The sequence below is a fragment of the Zootoca vivipara genome, chromosome 16, assembly GCF_965207765.1.
Source record: "Zootoca vivipara chromosome 16, rZooViv2.hap1.1, whole genome shotgun sequence".
Lineage (NCBI taxonomy): Eukaryota > Metazoa > Chordata > Lepidosauria > Squamata > Lacertidae > Zootoca > Zootoca vivipara.
The window spans coordinates 26,176,238-26,184,447 of NC_142599.1; the positions used below are offsets into that span (position 1 = coordinate 26,176,238).

Sequence of the window (8,210 nt, forward strand, 5' to 3'; positions counted from 1 at the left end):
AATTAGATGGGCCATTGGCCTGAATCAGCATGCTCTTGTTATGTTCTTAAGGCTGGTCAGCACACTGTATGACAGTGGTTTTCCCCAAGATCTCAGGCAGGAGACTTTGCCAGGAATATACCAGGAATACTAGGAAAGGAACCTGGGACCTTTTGTGAGCTTAGCAACTGTTTTACCACTGAGCTACAGCCCTTTCCCCCTGGAAACCCACCAGTGTTGGCAGACATGCTCCTTTTTGTCTAATAACATCTCTGTGTTCATTCCGTTTTTATACTTTCACCTACGCCCCCATTTATACACATTTATTTATACCGTTAGCATGTTTACACAGGAATGCATAAAGATCAACTAGGTGAGAACTACAATAAATTAAAATCAACATATGCCCGTACACCATCATTCTACTTACTGTTTCAAAATTGAAAAAAGGCCAATTTATCCACAAATATTTACTTATGATATGTTCATTTGATCTTTATCATAATGGACCATATTTCCTGCCCCCCCCCAATCCATTAAAAATGGATTGGTTTGAATGTGTAATATATGCACAGGCAGACATACACTATTTTCATGAACAGCAAACAGGCACACAGATTTAGCCATTTTGGAACCTAGCAAGGACATTTTCAAGCTTAACAGAACTCTTCTTCATGCAAGGAGTTTTTTGAAGAGTTCTGTGCAAGCTGAAAGCTCACGTCCTTCAAAGAAGATGGTTCTAGCTGTTTGTTCTTCAGGGAGAGATGATGGAAGCAGAGGACATAGCTGTTTGCCAGGAGGGAGCTGTGAAACCTCACTTGCTCCTCCTTCCTTCTCTCCCTCCCTCGACTCGCCTTTTGGTTTAAGCCAAACCCTGTTCTTGGAGTTCATTAACCAACGGGCGAACCTTAACCAGCCCAGCGAAAGATGCTGTTTCTTCAATTAATATCTTTTTATCTCTTCTCCCTTGGAAGCAATGTCAGCAACTGCCATTAACAGCTTCACTCAGAGGAGTCAATAAAGTTAAAAGAGTACATAAAAAATGAAGGGAGGGGAACTTATCTCTGCCTGCCCCAGCCTGGCAACCGTGTTAAATGGGCAAGTCGCCAACCGTGGTGGTAAGGGAAACACAAACAAGCATAATCGCAAAGGTGCCCCAGATAAGGTAGATGAAATCTTGCAATCAGAACAGAGGGCAGTGGCCTGCAGTTAAATTGCCCTAAGAGAGGTCTGGCAGTGTTTGTTCCTAATGGCTTGGGAGAGATGAGGCTGGGTAGGAGGAGGCTGCTAGCATGCATACGTGAGATAAAGATAACTGCATGTCATGTAGAGTCTTATCTGTCTCTCATTGCCTTGTCGGAGCAGCTGAGGTTTCATAAAGCCTTCTGCTTCCAAACAGTCCAGACTCTGGCAATTTCACGTAATGGGTTCCTTTGCCGCTCAGCACATTACAACAAGACAGCAGCGCTCCTTTGCAGACACTGCAGACGACACACAGTTTGGAAAGCTCTGAGTTAGACAATCAAAACACAAACACTGGTCAGTAGGCAAGCAAAGACTGAGTGAGGAATCCCAGCCCGCTTGCAAAAAATTTGATCCCAAGCAAAACCCATCTCATGTTGTTGTTGTTGTTGGGGGGGGGGAGTGCCTCTAAGTTTGTACAAAGGCTCCTTTCCTTCACTGGTTGAGACATCTTTCATAGCTCGGTCTACAGGATCTGCTGACATCTGCCCAGGGTCCTGACCTTACCTGTATTGCTAATCTGAGTGGAAGAGGCGCCAGCTATTGCTTCTGCTTCTCCCGAGACCCCAAACCCCAGCAGGATGGGGTAACAATTGCTGTGCAGTTACAGAGCTGCTCTGTGACTCGCAGGCTCCACTTCTGCCTGCTCCCACTCCTCTGCCCCTGACATGAAAGGTCCTGGCCAGGTATCCGTAAGGACCACCCAGAAAACTCATTGATCTAACCTCCTTCCACCTCCTCTTGATGCTTCATAAAAAGAATTGAGATTTAGGTGTGCAAGAATCTTCTTTTTTTGGGGGGGGGAAATAGACACAAACAAATAGACACAGCAAAAATAACAGAAACAACAACGAAAACAAGAATGTATATACAGAAGAGACTTAAATGATTTTTTTTTAGGAAAGCCAAGTTTCACATTGCACTGTGGAGAGGGAGCCTGATCCACATTCCCTGCTCCATCTTGCTTTCGACATATTCCCGTGATATTTCCTTTCTCAAATATGTAGAAATATTTGTTAAACCTCAACAATATTCTGCTATGCTCATGTTCCATGTCTGCTCTGTGCAATATCTTCTCTCTCTCTTTTTTTCTTATTTCCCTTCTGTAATTTTGTCTTGGTCTTTATAATTTTAAAACTTCAGTAAAAATAGTATGAAAAGCAAACAAACCAAAATTGCAACCAGCTCGCGAAAGCGCATCTATCTGGTGGCTGCTCTCGCCAGCATCTCAAAGAGCAGGAGAAGAGCACTTTGGGCCAAGAGAAGACGTAACCTTTGTACAACATGCTTTGGAGAGAGGACTCTGCCAACGGGCTCATCCGATACCACTGCTGAAATAAGCCAACCCTGTTGATCCCCCTTCAGCCCAGGGGGACAGGTGGGAAAGGGCCCACAGGCCAACCAGGGTAAAGTTGAGAGGGAAGTGAGGAGGTGGGAGGTAGGCTGGGGAGGGAGGGAGAAGATAAGGTTGATCTAAGGGTCACCCTCAACTTGCCATGCAGACAGCTGGCAGTCAGTGGCTGCCTCTGCAAAGATTGCTTGGGCAGAGCAATCTGAGTCCTGCAGGGCTGGGTGAAGTTACAGACCTAGCAGCAAATCCTGATACACTCCTCAGAAGTGTTTTTTTTTTTTTTTTTTTAAAAACGAAATAGGCTTGGGGGCTCAAGTCTGCTTAGCAGCCATTCTTGGGAGCACCCTGATTATAATAATAATAATAATAATTTTTTATTTATACCCCGCCCTCCCCAGTCAAAAACTGGGCTCAGGGCGGCTGACACCAACAGAATTACAATAAAACATAAAAACAATTAATTAAAATACAGATTAAAATACAGTATTAAAATTTAAAGTGCAGCCTCATTTCAAGTAGTCCATAAATCCAAGCCATGAAGGAGGAAAACACAGGGGTCAAGCTGAGTCTAACCCAAAGGCCAGGCGGAACAGCTCTGTCTTGCAGGCCCTGCGGAAAGATGACAAATCCCGCAGGGCCCTGGTCTCCTGGGAAAGAGCGTTCCACCAAGTTGGGGCCAGTACTGAAAAGGCCCTGGCTCTAGTAGAGGCCAATCTAGCCATCTTATGGCTCGGGATCTCCAGAATATTGTCGTTTGTGGACCTTAAGGTCCTCCGCGGGGCATACCAGGAGAGGCGGTCCCGTAGATTCTAGATTTTTGTGTTCATGGGTGAAGAGTCTGCAAACAAATGATGATAATTGTTAAGAGATCAGAAGGATATAATCCAGTTGTTCCCAAAGTGGGTGGTATTGCCCTCCTGGGGAAGGGGATTACCTGGGGGGGGGGCGCTAAGAGGCAAGGGTGCGGCAGAGGGGTGCTGAGACCTCAATGACTCTCAGGCTTTGAAAAGCGAGTGTCAACGAAGTTCCTCAGCTCTGATGAGTCAAACTACATCGTTTTCATTGCATTTTGAATAAACATGCAACTAATTGTTACAAGGGGACGGTGGGCAGAAAAATTGGGAACCACTGATAATAATCTGTAATTGGAGAGCTGGAAAACGTGTGGAAAAGAGGGTCAGAATGGTCGGGGTGGGGTGGAGGGTGAGAGCACCTTTCCTAGGAGGAAAGCTAAAATCAGGGATAAAACAGATGTTCTTGGATTCCATTCCCCCCCCTGACCTCTGGCCTTGCTGGCAAAGTCTGATGGAGTCCATTTTGAAGGCCATCCCTATCACATGGAGACAACAGAAGAGCATGGGATGTGTTATGTAAAGGAGCCTACAGGTACCGGCATCTGTTAGAAGTGATACAACCTCTGTCCAAACTCCCAGATTGCTTTGCCCAGCAGACCATGCAAGGCAATTCCTCTGAACTCCATGCCCGGCAACCAGAGCTAGCCATATTGTATATCAGTATATCATATAGCAGGGTTCTCTGCCAACACCAAGTAAGTCTTAAATAAGCAGCCCTGATAAAATTACATAAGATGCATGTCTGTGGCCAGGATCTCTAGAGCAGTGTGCCCCACTGCTACCTGTGCCCCCTCCCAGATGTTTTGGACTACAACTCCCATCAGCTCCAGCCAGCACTCTCTGAGGACGATGGGAGTTGTAGCCCAAAACATCTGGAGGGAACCAGGTTGGGGAGTAAAGGTAAAGATAAAGGGACCCCTGACCATTAGGTCCAGTTGTGACCGACTCTGGGGTTGCGCGCTCATCTCGCATTATTGGCCAAGGGAGCCGGCGTATAGCTTCCAGGTCATGTGGCCAGCATGACAAAGCCACTTCTGGCAAACCAGAGCAGCACATGGAAACGCCGTTTACCTTCCCGCTGTAGCGGTTCCTATTTATCTACTTGCATTTTGACGTGCTTTCGAACTGCTAGGTTGGCAGGAGCTGGGACCAAGCAACGGGAGCTCACCCCGTCACAGGGATTCGAACCGCCGACCTTCTGATCAGCAAGTCCTAGGCTCAGGACTTGCTGATCTAAAGTAGGCTGCTCTAAAGTACTAGCTGCAGATATGAAGTAATGTCCTTGCAGAATTCGCTTTGCTGAGGATCTCAGAACGTCTTTTTCTTTAAGAACCCCGAATCTTAATTTTAAAATGGCTGGGATTGTTTCATTTTGGGCAGTAGAAAGTTAGTTAAAGGTGAACAGCACATACTTACTTTGGAAATATATTTTGTTAAGTTTCTCACATTGGGACCTGTTCTTTCCCTCCCTTTTCATTTACAAAACTCTGCACTCTGATAGTAGGCTTAAAAGCAGCCCCAGCCAGCACAGTGTTGTTGTTGTTGTTGTTGTTGTTGTTGTTGTTGTTGTTGTTGTTGTTGTTGTTCTTGTTGAAATCATTTCTTGCATTTATATCCAGGGCTTTTGTTCAGTCAGAACTCTCAAGAACTTAGTTACAGCACCCCTCAGGTGAGCACCATTATAAGAGAACAAGGGATACGTTCGTGGTGAGTTCCGGCACCTCTTTTTCTAGAAAAATATCACAGTTTATATCTCACTGTTTTCTCTGAAATGCTTGCAGAAAGGGAATGCTCATAATAGATTAGCACTGAATTGGCTGTTCACTGTCTCGCACTGGTAAAGGTAAAGGGGCCCCTGACCATCAGGTCCAGTCGTGTCCGACTCTGGGGTTGCGACGCTCATCTCGCTCTATAGGCTGAGGGAGCCGGCGTTTGTCCGCAGACAGCTTCCGGGTCATGTGGCCAGCATGACAAAGCTGCTTCTGGCGAACCAGAGCAGCGCACGGAAACGCTGTTTACCTTCCCGCCGGAGCGGTCCCTATTTGTCTACTTGCACTTTGATGTGCTTTCGAACTTCGAGGTGGGCAGGAGCTGGGACCGAGCAACGGGAGCTCACCCCATTGCAGGGATTCGAACCGCCGACCTTCTGATCAGCAAGCCCTAGGCTCTGTGGTTTAACCCACAGCGCCACCTGGGTCCCTGTCTCGCACTGGAGCTACGTGCAAATCACAGCCTCTGCAAATCCTTATTTTTCTTTGCATTTATATGCCAGAGAGCAAAGTTTAACAGCTGACCTCCCTTTCCTGCAGCCAGTGATCAGCACCTGTAAAAATCTCAAGTTCAGGAAATCTCAAGGTCGGACACCCTGAGGCATTTATGGTCCAGGAGAACGGTTACCACTTTCATGTGACTCTCTCTTACCCTTGATGACCGAAATAAAAGTATTGCAAACAAAGGGTGGTTGAGAAATTAACAGAATTTCCTAGTAAAAGATCGTGCTCAAAATGCATTCATTAATGGTAACCTCCTCCTCCTTCCTGCCTTCTCCAGTCTGCTTCTCGCACCAAGGCAAAAGCATTATGGCAAGCAAAGGCTCCTTTGCGCATGTGCAGAGTGTCTTTCCTACAAGGAGCTGAATAGAGCACAACAGTCCTGCTCTGGAATGTAAATCAACTGCTGCTCTGGCTTCGAAGCCCATATACTTCCAAACATATTTTCATAGCCATGAGGACTAGAAACTTGGGAGACCTTGTATTGCAAGATAATAATCCTGGATTTGCAGGGAATGAAGGAGAAGGAGGCAGGAGAGAAGGCAGAAGATAGAGGGAGGGACACAGAGGGAAACAGTGATTTTAAACAACAGTGGATATTTTAATAAAGCTGGGGTGGAAGGACACAGAGGAAAACGTTAGTTTTAAACAACAGTGGATCTCTGAGTAAAGCTGGGAAGGAAAGACACAGAAGTGGGGAGGAGGCATCGACATGGAGGGTGAAAGCAGGAGTGCTGCAGACGAGAACAGAGAAGTAGCATCAGCAATGGGGTTGGGACGGAAAAAAAACCCAGCTTAGGAGTTGTATGGGGTGGGAAGGGGTTAATGCATGGGTTGGCAAGTAGAGTGGAGAGGGTCGGAGCCCCTAGGATGTGTGTGTCTCTCTCTGTGTGTACTAGATTATCAGGAAGCTGTTTTCTATGCCCAACAACACCATAATATTCTTGGTCTCTTGCAGAATCACATAATCTACGGTATATAGTTTCAGGAAAAGCCAACCGCCCTATAACTCAGCTGAGAATAGACCACGGATCTAGCTTCCCGGTGAACTCAGTGGGGCCCCCCTCTTCTTTTAAGAGCTTACCTGGTGATTTCATACCACCACCACCCCAAAAAAGGTTCATGAGGAAAGCCAGAAGGACTCTGTTGGTTCTCCCCTCCCCAGCCAGACCCAGTGGATATTTTTGAAGCTTGATCACTCAGCACACAGAAGCCTCTCACAATCCAGTGGCGGCTGTTTACACATACCAGCTGTCTGGGAGGGGGGGAATTTTAATTTATACCCAGGCACGGATATGTATCCAGATCTTTCCTGGAAGTTGTTTACCACCCTGGAGGCATCAGGGAGATCTGGGGAGGACATGAACCCACCACCCTACAAGGAGATGGAGTTGAGAGCTCCCTGCCTAACTGGGGACCGAAAGCAAGGAAGAAATAGCCGTGGTGGTGAAGGGGCTTGGCAAGATCCTGGCTTGTTGCTGTAGCAATGGAAGGGCAGTGAAGGGCTTGGCTTGACTTTGGGGCTTGTCAAGGTTTTGCTCAATGGAGGACCTGAAGCCCCTCCCCCACCGACCTTTTGGACCAACATTTTCTTATATAAGCTTATGAAAAATAATAATAACAACAACAACAACCAACAGTTATGCAGCATGCTGAAGATAGACAGAATTACCGCAACGAACGTTTGCTCAGGGTAGAACCTTACCTCATCAGGTGAACTCTAGTCCAAAAGGTTTATGCTATAACAAATCTGTTTGTTTTCAAAACACCACAAGACACTTGTGTTGTGTACACACAGAGACATTTTATTTTAGAATAAATGGAGACTGAACACTTGTTTTCCTATATAGAGTCTGCACGCAACGTAGATCTATTACATATTTTTTGTAAATATGCCTAAAAGCACTAACCTGTTTGTAGCACACAAAAAAATGCATGTTTTACTCAATCATGCCTGTCCTCAACCATCCTCCTTCATTGGAGATTTTAAAACGGGTGTTGGATGGCCGCCTGTCAGGGGTTCTTTAGCTGCGATTCCTGCATTGCAGGGGGTTGGACTAGATGACCCATGGGGACCCTGCCAACTCGACAGTTCTATGATTCAACCAGCTGCGTTCGCCCTAGATTGAGTCGAGAGCCTGCAGCGGGTGTGGTTACTTTATAGGCAGTTGATAACGCTCCCCTTTATTAGCTCGCCCACATCTTTCCCTCCCTGGACATGCCCCAGGTGAATGAAGAAGGACGTGGTGATTGTGATCTTGGTATTCACCCACCCACAATGTCATTGGGTTGGTGTGGAGACAAGCTCCTCCTCTGTTGCCTTGCTTGTTTTTGCAGTCACAGGCTAACAGGGTTATTCGGTACCACTCTGGGAGCTTATGAAAGATCACCTAGTAATTAGGTCATGGATCAAGGCAATGCTTAATTTTCCACCCATCAGTAAAAATTTGGACACTAGAAAGAAATCCTGGCAATACCAAGTATGCAAGCTTTGGGGCTAGCACAGAGCTCTTC

General features: G+C 46.4%; 1 long non-coding RNA gene across 1 annotated transcript; it reads right to left on the reverse strand.

The window, feature by feature from the left end:
* Positions 1-2,927: 2,927 nt before the first annotated feature.
* LOC148683121 (uncharacterized) lies at positions 2,928-7,914 on the reverse strand. Its single transcript, XR_015947388.1, has 2 exons — positions 7,607-7,914; positions 2,928-3,410 (listed from the first exon to the last, which is right to left on the reverse strand). It is a non-coding gene; the product is annotated as an uncharacterized LOC148683121 (long non-coding RNA).
* Between the last annotated feature and the right edge of the window lie 296 nt (positions 7,915-8,210).